Consider the following 12564-nt stretch of genomic DNA (forward strand, 5'->3'; position numbering starts at 1 on the left):
CTGCTTCATTCAGACGCCCCTCATGTGAGAAGATTTGATTCTGTGCACGTTATCTCTCACTGAAGTGAAGGGAGCTTTGACACTCTATGATTGGATTAGCCGACCTGTGCACAGGAAGCGCTACGATACATCCCAGAAATAAGATTTGATTTGCAAAGGATTGTGAGCATAATTTGATGGTTTTTTTTATTCTGCTTTGTGCTGAGCGGAGAGAATTGAAAAATGTGAGATGAATTGATCTCATAAAAATTGGAAGCTAACTTGGTCTTTAACTCACACCTGGAAGTAAAGAGTTTCCATCACAGCTGTCCTCACGCTTTGTTTTCCGCCACGTTTTTACGCGGTCAAAATCTAAAGCATGACAGAAGCATCCAATCCAAATTCAATTTAGAGAGTTCACTTTAAAAAATAAATACAATGACCAAAATGCAGAAGCTTAAAACAGAAAAACATGAATTTATATACAAAAACTGATGTTTTTTTTAACTCAAAATAAACAAAATACAGCTCTAAAAAAAAGACGTCTGTCTGACATGATCATGTGCTAAACTTGGGGATGGGGGTAGTGATGGGCGACACCACACTTTTAATATAATCCATAAAACATTTAACACCAATATTATTAGTTATCCTTGAAACAAATACCGTCTAAAACTGGAAAGTAAAATCAAATTAAAATTAAAATTGTTGCTAAGGTAACACGCACAATTCATGGTTCCTCTGGTCATGTGACTGATGAAGCAGTTCAATATAACACTAGAGTAACTCACGTATCTACAAAAAATAAAATAAAATAATGAAATATGCCCTTTGTGGACAACACACACATGATTTAGCAAAAACTGATCAATCCTTCATTACAGTCCCAGTGGGAACCCAGCACCTGACGGTTCCTGGGTTGCTTCCAGCAGCCCCATGACCCCAAAAAGGATTCCTGAAGATGGACAGATGGAAGAGATATTATATGTGTGGCCCAAAGGGAGTTTATATTAGCTGAATAACAGTTGTCCAAGAATTGAACCCTGGGGAACTCCACCCAGATCCAGGTACTTTTGGTCAATATATTTTTTTAAATAATTGTGTGAATGCTTAGTAAGCATAACTCAATCACACTTTCAGAAATTTGAGCAATCTTGGTATCAAAATGTTCAGCTTGTTCAGGACATTACTGCTTGTTATTTGGGTATTCATAAACTTTATTGTTTTTTAAATATTGAGCAAAATATCCCCCATAGGAAATGACTGAAAAAGTATTCAAATTTTAGTATATTAGGGACAAGCCTTTAAATATATTCATTTTCTATGTTTTCATTTTTTAATAGTACATTTTTAAAAATTGATTTTACCTAATATTTTAACAAAATGCTAACATTTGGCTAATTTGTTTTCTACTGGGATTTTTAGGCTAATTTAGACTTTAGCTTTTATTTTAATAACATGCTAACATTTTTGACTAATTTAGTTTACTGAGGAATTTTAGGCTATTTTTGGAGTTTAGCTAATATTTTAGCAACATGCTAACATTTTTGACTAATTTAGTTTACTGAGGAATTTTAGGCTATTTTTTGGAGTTTAGCTAATATTTTAGCAACATGCTAACGTTTTTGGCTAATTTTTGATCTAATAAAGATTTTATAGGCCAATTTTAATGTTTGCTTCTATTTTAGCAATATGCTAACATTTTTGACTAATTTAGTTTACCGAGGAATTTTAGGCTATTTTTGGAGTTTAGCTAATATTTTAGCAACATGCTAGCCTTTGTCTTTTTTTTTAGCTAATTTGGCATTTACTGGGGGTTTTTGGGCAAATTTAGAGTTTAGCTTATATTAAAGCAACAAACTATTTTTTTTTTTGCAAAAATGGCATGTATTAGAGTTTCTTAAGCAATTTTACTACAAATTTTTCAGAAATTTAGGTCAACTTCAGCGCTCCTTCACAGTTCTTAAAGGAAATTTCCAGTATTTTAGCAAATTTAACATTTTTCAAATAGCTTTTGCATTTTCAGCAAATAGCTTCAGCAATTAAAGTAAATTGTGTCTCCGATTTCAGCAAAAAGCTTTAGCATCTTCAATGACTACTTTCAGCAAAAACCATTCACACTAGCATCATCGTAGGTAATGCAACTTTTCCAGTTCCTGTGATCACCTTAACACTATTTCTCTGTGTGGTATTTCAACCGGACGATATTTCGTTTTGTGACATTCCGGCACATTCACTTCTGAGTACATAGATGCATTCTGTGGTTCATATAACATCCCAGTAGATAATACATTACGATGGAAATTCACTTAGACAGGTTCGTGAACCTGACAGCAAGTCCAGCAGACCTCCGCGCTAACACGGAGCAGAATCTCACAGGAACGCTTCCAACAGCTCTGAGAATCCGCTCCACGGTGACCCGAGAGTAACGAGATACCCTGCTGCTGTGAGTGTGGTGGTCCTAATAAAGGGCTCAGTGAGAGGGAAAAAAGGTCAGCGCGCTTTAGTTGAAACAACATCAGAGTGTGCGGGTCAGAAAGCAGAAGCCTTTACAGCACAAACCAAGCACCTCTTAAGCTTGATATTTACTGAGGTGTGTGCGTGTTATGGGTGCAGCAGCATCTGAGTGTTTCACTCCAGCGCCTGGTGGGATCTGATATCTGATCAAATTCAGATTAAAGTGTATTAATCTTAGATTCAGTGACTGTGTGAGGAAATATAAAAAGAACTGATTAAAAGTTTTACTCTTCTGACCATAATAAATGCTACAAGTTTGTCTTTGTTGCTGAAAAACATCCAATACATTCTAATGATGATACTCTGATGACACAACTCTGTAGAATATACTTCCTTAATGTTATGAAACGTGGATATTTAATGTTTATTAGCAGCAAAATAGGAGGCCTTTGGCATCTATGGCCAGCAGTCTATAGGCACCGTATAGAGATGGATGCATAGAAGTGTGTTCAAGGGCACCTCTTTTTAATCATTCAAACTCTTCTTTTCAGTATTGATGCAATTAAAATTCTATCATTTTATACTTTTTCCTGTCTATCTTCACTGTTTAGCTCTTTTAAAAGCAATCCTGGTGGTTTTTTATTAAAGTTATGCTGTTTTTAGCCTAGAAAAATGTTATCTAGGAGAAAATTTTGCATGCTCTATTGGCACAAATCAACCTCCCCCCTCTTCCCATCACCCATCTGCTCTCCCACTAGCTTATAGCCCCTCGCAACCTCAACCTAACAATCCCGGTGCAGCAAAATTGGGGAGCAAAATTTAACCTATTCAACAGTTTTAGCAAGATGTCAGCTCAGATGAGGAACATGAAGGCATACATGGATCGAGTTGTCTACAAGTGGATGTATCAGAATGGAGCAGGAAGCTTGTTTAAACAAGATTTCTTATGTCTGTGGAACAAAACCGGTGAGTGCTTGAAGCAATGTAATAAATACAGAAATATGATTATTGATAAATATGTCCAAATACAAAACAAAACACATTTGTAAATATGTGTAAATATGCATGATTTTGAAAATGAGAGTTACATGTGTAATTATAGCATAATGTACTTTTAGCTAGGGCACCAAGCTTTAATTTGGGTGTACTGGGTTTAGGAATATTAATGGTACAAGGTACGGGGGTGAGAATCTGTCAGATTTTTGTTGTTTGTATACTTTTGTTATTCTGCTGCTCTATTTATTTTTTTTTTAAATGTCTGAAACACATTTTTTTTTTATCCGAAAAATTGAGTTTTTATCAAAGTGGGTCTTTAAGTGGTTTGGCCAAAGTGTTTTTCTGTCACTAATATAGAAAACTGGCCGTAAATGTTGCAACAACTGACTGCAGATTCATTATTAGCTGCAAACTTTCATAGTCTCAGCGGTGAAAGCTGCAGCCACAGCCGTGATCTGGAACCATTTGGTGGCTTAATCCCCAAATCCAACTGTTAATGCCAAATGTTAAGTATTGGGTTCCATTTCTTAGTCTCTGGCAAGACTCAGAGATACGGTGGATAAAAACCCAAATCACTCCAGCACTGAGCTGAAACTGGTTCCTTTATCCTGAAAATACACTAATTGAATCAATTAATCAATCAAGAAAAATGTGCATCACTTTGAGGCTAATAACAAAAGTATGGACATGCAGAGGCAGAGATGTGAGTTTGAGTTCTTCTTTTATAATTGAGACAGTTGTTTGCTTTACTTCAGAGGATCTTTATGGAGAAACTCTGATATAGTTTGGTGACCTGCGCTCACGGTTGACTTTCTATAGTGAGGCGTTCACAGATAAAAATAGAAGCCAAGCGTGGAAAGTGCAGGAAAATATCTCTAATGAGCGAATGCTGAACCAGTGGAAACTGAGCATGAAAACAAGGCTGACAGATGAAAAATAAATGATCCAGTTCATTCTCTCTGTGGTGAAATGTCTTGTTTCCTGGCATTTTTCTCCCTTCTTTCTTAACCGTGCCTGAAGAAGAACTGTTTATCATCCTCAGTGAAAATTTAGCACCTTTTAGCCTGATGTTTGCCCTGTTTTAAATCTGCAAATATCACAAATGAAGTTTTACTAAAACATTACGTTCTCATCCTAGAATGCAGGAGCATCCATTTAGATAGATCCTGTTTCTTCTCAGGCTCTGTGACGACCTCTTGAGAAAATACAAAGATGGCACAGACTGTAACGCTATACAGCAGCGGTTAGATGAGGAGGAGGATAGGAAGTGATGAAGAAGAGTCCGTTGAACGCAAATAGATCTACGCTGGTCTTATAAAAAATGATGGAGGTCAAAAAACCAAAAGTCCAAAGAACTGGCTTCATATTACAACAAATATATCGAGTTCTGGTAATTATTTATGATGACCAAGTTGTCAACAAAAGTCAGAAAAAAATCAAGGAGTTTGTATGGATGATCTAATCAAATTTAATTTATTTACTTTTCCTTAAAAAAGTCCAGTGCCCATAAAGGGACATCAAAAGGAGAAAAAAATAGAACTAGTCTCTCGTGTGCAGCTCACCAGTTGATCAAAGCAGGATAATCCCTTAAGCTGAAATAAACCGCAGCTGGTTTTAGGTGACAATCAGAGATAATATAACGGTGGACAAGCAAAGCTAAATGTAAAATAAAATTCAAAAAGCTCGAGTAATTGTGACAGTGTGTTTTTATTGTGTTAATTATTGGCTCCTTGTTCTGGACTGTATAGACATGGCAAATTCAAGGGCCTTGAACTCATCACGGACGTGATTTCAGAACAGGCACATACCTGGTATCTTGGACAAAAACAGAGGGAGAGCAGCATAACGAGAAAGGAGGACAGAGAGGAGGACAGGACAGGGGTTACCTGCCTCCCGAATCCATGGCGCGCCAGGAGAAGGGCGTATTCAAACTCAGTCACAGAGACACCGAAACATCATGGAAGCAGCTGTCATCCAGACACAAACCGCCCCCTGATTTTCCAACATTATCTGTGTCTTCCATTCATTGGAAGGCTGACACCCACATGCAGCCGTCAAGCTCAAGATCACATTTTTGACAGGTGGCGAGCAGCAAATTCACCACGTCGCGAAAGAGTGGCGGGCCACTAGTTTGTGGCTTTGAGGTTGGGTAGCCCTATTTTAATTGGAACAGCCAGTACATGACATGTCAATTTTTGACCCTGAGGTCTTGACCATCCATCAATATGTGAACAAGAATGTGTTGATTTGAGAAAATGTAGGCATTATTTGTTGTACACTGAAGTATTGAAATTTTCACAGAATAACAACTGAAACAAAAAAAAAAAGAAAAAAAGAACCACTTTGGCACCGGAACCAAATAAAACCCAATCGGCACCAGACCCTACATACGCACCGGTTTGTTTCTCGTGTGCACCAGATACTATTTTGTAAACACCAACTTTTATTTCTTTTGTGCACCAGATACTATCTTGTGAGCACCAGTTTTTATATTTGGTGATATATCACAATATTTAATAGAATTTCATAGAATATTTCATATTTAGGTAGAAGCTTTTCTCTATGTAATACCTTTTTAAAAATAATAGTGAAAAATTGTTCTGGTTCAGTCGCAGGATATATCGCAATATGAAGTGTATCGAGATACGTATCATATTGCAGGACTCTTGCCAATACACACCCCTACACAAGATACTACGAGGGCAGCAGTTTGTTTTTTGTGAACATTTTTTTCCCATGTGCGCACAAGGAAGCAGTATTTTTCTTTTTTTTTCACCTTGATGTGTCTTTAGGGGCTCCGTAAAAATGTTTGTTTACTGTTCATGTTTTATCTTCAGAATCAGTTTCTGTAGCTTTTTTAAGCATCCTAATCACTTCCCAAATCCGCAGAACAGAGCAACATTTTCTTTGTACCTTTTAAATGTGTTTGTATGTAATCACTCACTGATGAGTCTGGGATGTGTTAATGTGTTAGGAAAACTGGTGCACAAATAAAACTAACTGACTGGGAAACAGCTGTGGAAATTCACCAAAGCAGATCTGACGCTGATAGAAAAAAGGAAGGAGAGGATGCACAACAAATTATTCCACAAAATAAAACTATTTAGCTGAGTCAGCACTTAAAAAAAGAAAAAGAAAAACGCTTACGAAAACAACCAAAGAATATTGTTTTAATTGAAAAGTTGCTGCTTCTTCCTGATTAAAATCCTTTGTTGCCGGAAATATTTGAGCCTCTTTTTGGTAAAAGAAGAGATAAATCCTAAATCCAGCCCTTATAGTTCTTTGAGATCACATAAAGAGAGGCATCTATCCTGCAGGGAAGAGCTCACTTCAATCATAAAAGCCACAAGTTGATTAAAATGTAATGCTTAGTTTTTTTCATGTTACGTTTGAAAAGCATCTTCAAAACTGTAGTCGAATTTTTTCAAAGGAAAAGATGTATTCTGTTTAAAATAATGAAACTTTTTCCCCTTCCAATATAATTTGCAGAATAGAACACATATTTATGTGATTAGAGTTTCTGAAAATGTTCTATAAACACTAGTTGTTTTTTTTAGAATTTAAAACCTGTAACTTCCAGTATTTGCAATAATTTGAAGCATATTTTTAATTAAATCATATAAATTGTTAGAAAACCTGCAAATTTGCATTTATATAGCGAGCGCAGTGCGAGTTCATTTGGAGCCAATTTTTAAACAGATTTACCGCTGCACTCATTTTTTGTATCATAAAGAGGTTTGAATGAAATAATTATTTCTAATGTCATCTAGTTTATGAGTTTTTCCAGGAAGGTTATGAGGGTGGTAATTAGTGTAGCTAAAAATAGGAAGTTTCTCTAAAGCAGACTGAAACATCCTACAGTTTTCTTAAAAAAAAAAATCTCTAAAATATGCATGTCCATGTTAAAGTTTCAAGGCTAAAGATCTGCCCTTTTCCTTTCCATCACAGCAGCTGAACACTGAGACCACATTTTTAGTGACCATCCTTATGTTTTTAAACCGTCAAAAAATGATCTAGAGAAGATATAAATAGACCTGGTAGAGAGAGAGAGAACAAAGATAAAATTTAATTTAAAAGTATATATATTATTTATTTTAAAATACTTCAATATTAAGTTGACAGACTTTACATACAGGATGTGAACATATTGCAATAAATTATGAGATAGTATAAGACAGAATAAAGAATTATTGATGCCACGGAGAGGAAATTACCTTGGTGCCACTGGAATAGCTGTTTAGCTTGAAGACCAATCCAATGAAAACAGCGTTTTTAAAGATGTTCTTGAAGTATTGTCTGATATATATGCTATATATGAAGAAAATAATCTGAAATTTGCATTTCTGAGTATTCCTTTTATTCAAATAATTGTGAATCAAGCAGACAAACAAAAATGCAGTTGAAAAAACCTTGTAATAGAGGCTACTTCCTCCTGATGGATCCACTTGTAGATGAATAGTTTCATATATGTTTTTTTTTATCCGTGTATGTCTTTGTTTTCTTCGTCTAAACTGGCATCTGGCTATAAAGGGTACGGCTGGATAGTTCTAACGTCGCTCAAGATTTTTGTTGTTAGGTTGGGGTTATGAGGGGCTTTAAGCTAGCGGAGAGCGTGTAAACAGATTTTTGTTTTGTTTTTTAAATAAATAGGAATTATGTATATAGTTGATTGAAGGGACTACTGACATGTAGTAAGAGAGGAAAACAAAAACAGTTAGCACATTTAGCTAGGCTACCTTTTATTTACATAAACAGCGCTAGACCTGTAACCTGGAAGTAGTTTCACATACTGATGCCGATGTCGCCATTTTGTATGATGTCATGTGAAAAGGATCTATTCCTGTATAAGTCAGCGGTAAATTTCAGTCTTATTCCATTTTATTTTGCCTAAAAACTGAATAATTATTAAAAGACTACAGGGAACAACTTTATAGTAGATCAAAAGATGATTGGTGTTGGACTTTAAGAGTTTTAGTATATTCAAGGCCTATATTCAACTTTTTTTTTTTTTTTTGATAGAATTCTCCAAAAGGTGGAAAATGTGTCATCCTGAACACACTATGGAGACACTTTTTTCACCATTTTGACAAAGATTCAGTGTGATGAACCAAAAACAAACTAAGTCTGGTTCATTGGTCCATGACTCCCACTTCCAGTCTTCAGTTGTCCTGTGTTCAGGCTCAGGTGAGTTTATTTTAATGTCCTAACAATAGTTTTATTTTGCTGCAACTCCTATCAACCCTGCAGTTCTGAAGTCACCTGAAACATTCAAAAAACTCAGAAGGAAGTCCCGTGAACAGCCTACAATGCATTATACATTTATAAATGTATTTGTGATTTTATATGTACATTTTCTTAAGTTTATATGTAAAGATTCTTTATTTGCTTACATTTCAATACTCTTTCAAATGAATAAAGAAATCACTACTATTAACCTCTCTTCATAAAAGTTTGGATCATCATTACACACACACACAGACACATATATATATATATATATATATATATATATATATATATATATATATATATATATATATATAGTGTTTTTTGTTAAGATGGACGCACCATACATTGGAGCAGAACTAAGGCAGAAACATTTAATAAACGTGACAAACCGAGGAGTAACACAAAGGGTGATAAAGCTGATGACCTGACAATGAAGAACTGAATAGCAGACACTTAAATGCACTGAGGGTAATTAATGAAATGAAGACAGCTGTGGATAATTATCAGCATGAACCAGGTGTGACCGTGACAGGAAGACAGACAAACCGAACTAGAGAGCATCATCCTTACAATTCCGCTTCATAGGGCCACAGTTTGTCTTCAAAGACATTCAAAGAAATATGAAACTGAGAGCTCAATAAAATAAAATAAAAAAAAAACTGAGTGTAAAGTAAATTTAACCTTCTTTTTGTGTTAACTTTCTGTTACCATCCACAGTTTTAGCGGATCGGTTTTGACCCGTGTCTTAAATTAGCTTTAAAATACACACACACAAAATAAAACTATAATCCATTTTTTGGTCATCTCTTGGTTATCTTGTTAGGGTTCCTTATGCATGGAAATGTTCGTTTTATTATTTTTCTCAGTGATTCTCTGGACTTTTTTAAAAAAAAAAAAAAAAGAGTTTGCCTTTAATAAAAACAGAAAATATAACCTTCAGAGAATCATATTCATAAAACAAAGGTAATTGTGTTACTTGAATTTTACACATCTCTGAAAATAATTTGCTTGAATTATTTTTTTATTTTAAATGTATTAACTCTAGTAACTTGATTCGTGTTATAAATCAGTTTTGACCCAAACATATTTTTGTCAAAAACATGCAAAAATGCAAAAAAAGTTAGCTTCTTCCCACTTCCTTTGAAGTGATCAACTTGTGATTGATAATGTAAGATGATATTTTATGTATTATTACCTGATTGCTTGAAATAAACCATTTATTTCATTCATTCATGCAAAAATACAGATACAATGGCGTGACATGACATTGTTGGAAGAACCTTGCTACAGCAGCTAGAATCTCCTGCTGGTTCCAAGTTGTTCATGTCATTAGGTGTGTTTGAGATCATGCAGGCAGACGCAGCGCTGTGGAGATCGCCTGTGGTGCATGATGGGTAGTTTTTCCTCTGACATCACTTGTCAATCATCATAAAAGTTTTAAAAGAAAGGAGCAGGTGCAAGGCGCCTACCAAGATGAGTGCAGCTGTAAATCTGGCACTGCACTGACTGCAAGGTGCCTTGAGGACTACAAAACAATGCATTGTGGGAAACTGTCTTCTCTGTTCATGTAGCTAGACGTGATGCTAATCAGAAATGACTGGCACTAAATGAAGGAAATCTGTGCATTTTGTAAATCTTTCGGGAAGGTAGTGAACCACTAATGTAAAAATAAACAAGATTTCAGGTAATCTGTGGTCATGTGTCTTATCGTTGCCTTTAAAAGTTAACTTTAATTTTAATGTATTCATTTCTTTGGGACAGTGCACATTAAATTCACCCAGTGGCTATTTTTCATCTGTTGACCTCTATAAATGTGGGTTTAAAGGTGTTGTCTGTTGGTCATTGCCAAATTTTTGACAAATTAAAATAAAATAGTCAAAAACTGGCTGTGTGCTGCCCCCTATAGGTTGAATTAAGGTATTACAGTTGCATTTTGTGATTGGTCAAACCAGGTAAGTTTCAGAAGTCTCACGTCATGATCTGCAGCTGCAGTAATGAGAACAGTCTTACGCCCAAGCCCCGCCCTTCTGACTGGATTTTCAAATTTCACCTGTGGGTGCAGTCAGCCTCCAACTTCCGAGTTTGGTTACCCTTTAAGGAAAATCCGACTTGCTATTCTCGATGGTTCAGTGTCTAGTCCAATGACACTTTGGTGGGGAAGGCATTCTTCTGATCAAGGCTCTACCGTCCTACCACTGCTCAACAGCCACCCCACTGAACACAACAAAACCATTTTCTAAGAAAGCAACATAAGAACGGCACAACAGATGGCCTGACAATGAAGAACTGAACAGACCAACACACACAAAAAAAACAATAAACCTGAAAACCAAAAAAATGAGCCTAACTGAGACAACTTTTGACAAAAATGTGTGAAACACAACAAACTTCCCAGTTTTTTAATAATGAAAATGTGTTTAAAAGTCCTTTAACTTTAATTAATGGACATTTCCCACTTTTTTCCCTTTTTTTTAATTTGTCACTCCATAAAGTCTCCTAACGATCTGTACTCGTAGCATCTCCAGGTCATTTACAATGTGTAGCTCATTAACTCGTAACGTTTGTTTGCTTCATTTTGTTCCGTCTGATCCCAGTCAAACGCTGTTCTGGTCCAAACGGGCCTCGACAAGCAGCCAGCTTTAATGAATCATCTTCTGAAACAGGAAAGGTTGGACTCTAAATGGCTTTCATGTAACAAAGTGTAAAATCACAGAGGACTTCTGACATAAAATAAATCAAAGTCTCTCCTTGACTCTCTTCATCATCTTTTCATTTGATGCCTTTGATAGTTTTGACAGAGAAGCGGAGCGCCTCCTCGTCTGACAAGCGCACCGGTCCTGTCACATTTGTTTCACCGTGTTTTCACTGCAGGCTGTAATTATTAAACGCAGCTCCACCTTCATCCTATGACGTGTAGCTGCCTGTTACTGCCAGGCTGACTGATAAACCAAACCAGAGATCAACCAGCAACTAAAGTGACGGAAAAAAAGTTCTAGAAAAATTAGATTTAACAGTCAAATCTAACCCCTGGCTTGATCATTTTTTTGCTGCCATCACAGGTATGTTGTCCACTGGGATGCACTTGGTCCTTTTTATGATAAAATACAGTAAACCCTCATTATTTCACAAGGTTAGGGACAGGAGACATCCGCGAATATGCCGAATACACGAAAACGCAAAAACAGAGACCCCCGTCTGCGTGGCCGGAGAATGTCCCTTACCAATCCATACTCATCAAAAACACTTCTGATCCAGCCCAGTCTCAGTAAAATGCGTACATATGCCACGATTTGGGAAATACCGTGTATAATATACGCCAAAACCGGTTTTTGCGTGCATATAATACGCGCGGTTCTAAATGTGTTAAAGTCTGTTTTTCACGTTTGACACGTCCCCTGGTGGAGGCGTGAGCATCACAGACAGCCCCACAAACGAACAATTTGCTTTTCTAACCCTAACCATAACCGTAATCCTAACCTTAACCAGGAACGACGTTATTTAGAAAAGAGCCGGAGGATTTCTGACCACGTGATCAAAACGAAACCTAAAAAGTCGTGTATATTGTACGCCGGCGCAACCTATTCTCAATCATTGCGTATCATATGCACGCAAAAAGCGTGTTTGGCGTATATTATACACGGTATTTCAGAGTGCAAAGTCGTGGAATATGTACGCATTTTACTGCGACCGTGTTGTCTGATCAATTCACAATGTGCCTCAGATCAATCTGATTGGATCAAACTAATATAAATCGATTGTTACACTCCTTGTTACATTTTTACCAAAAAAGCCAAAAAAGGAAAAAAATACAGTCAAAGTTGCTCAAAACTTGGCGTCATCTGTCACCGACATCAATATTGGTATTTTTGCCAATATTGAGTATTTTGACACATATTGGTATCA

The sequence above is a fragment of the Oryzias melastigma genome, linkage group LG1 (assembly GCF_002922805.2).
Source record: "Oryzias melastigma strain HK-1 linkage group LG1, ASM292280v2, whole genome shotgun sequence".
Lineage (NCBI taxonomy): Eukaryota > Metazoa > Chordata > Actinopteri > Beloniformes > Adrianichthyidae > Oryzias > Oryzias melastigma.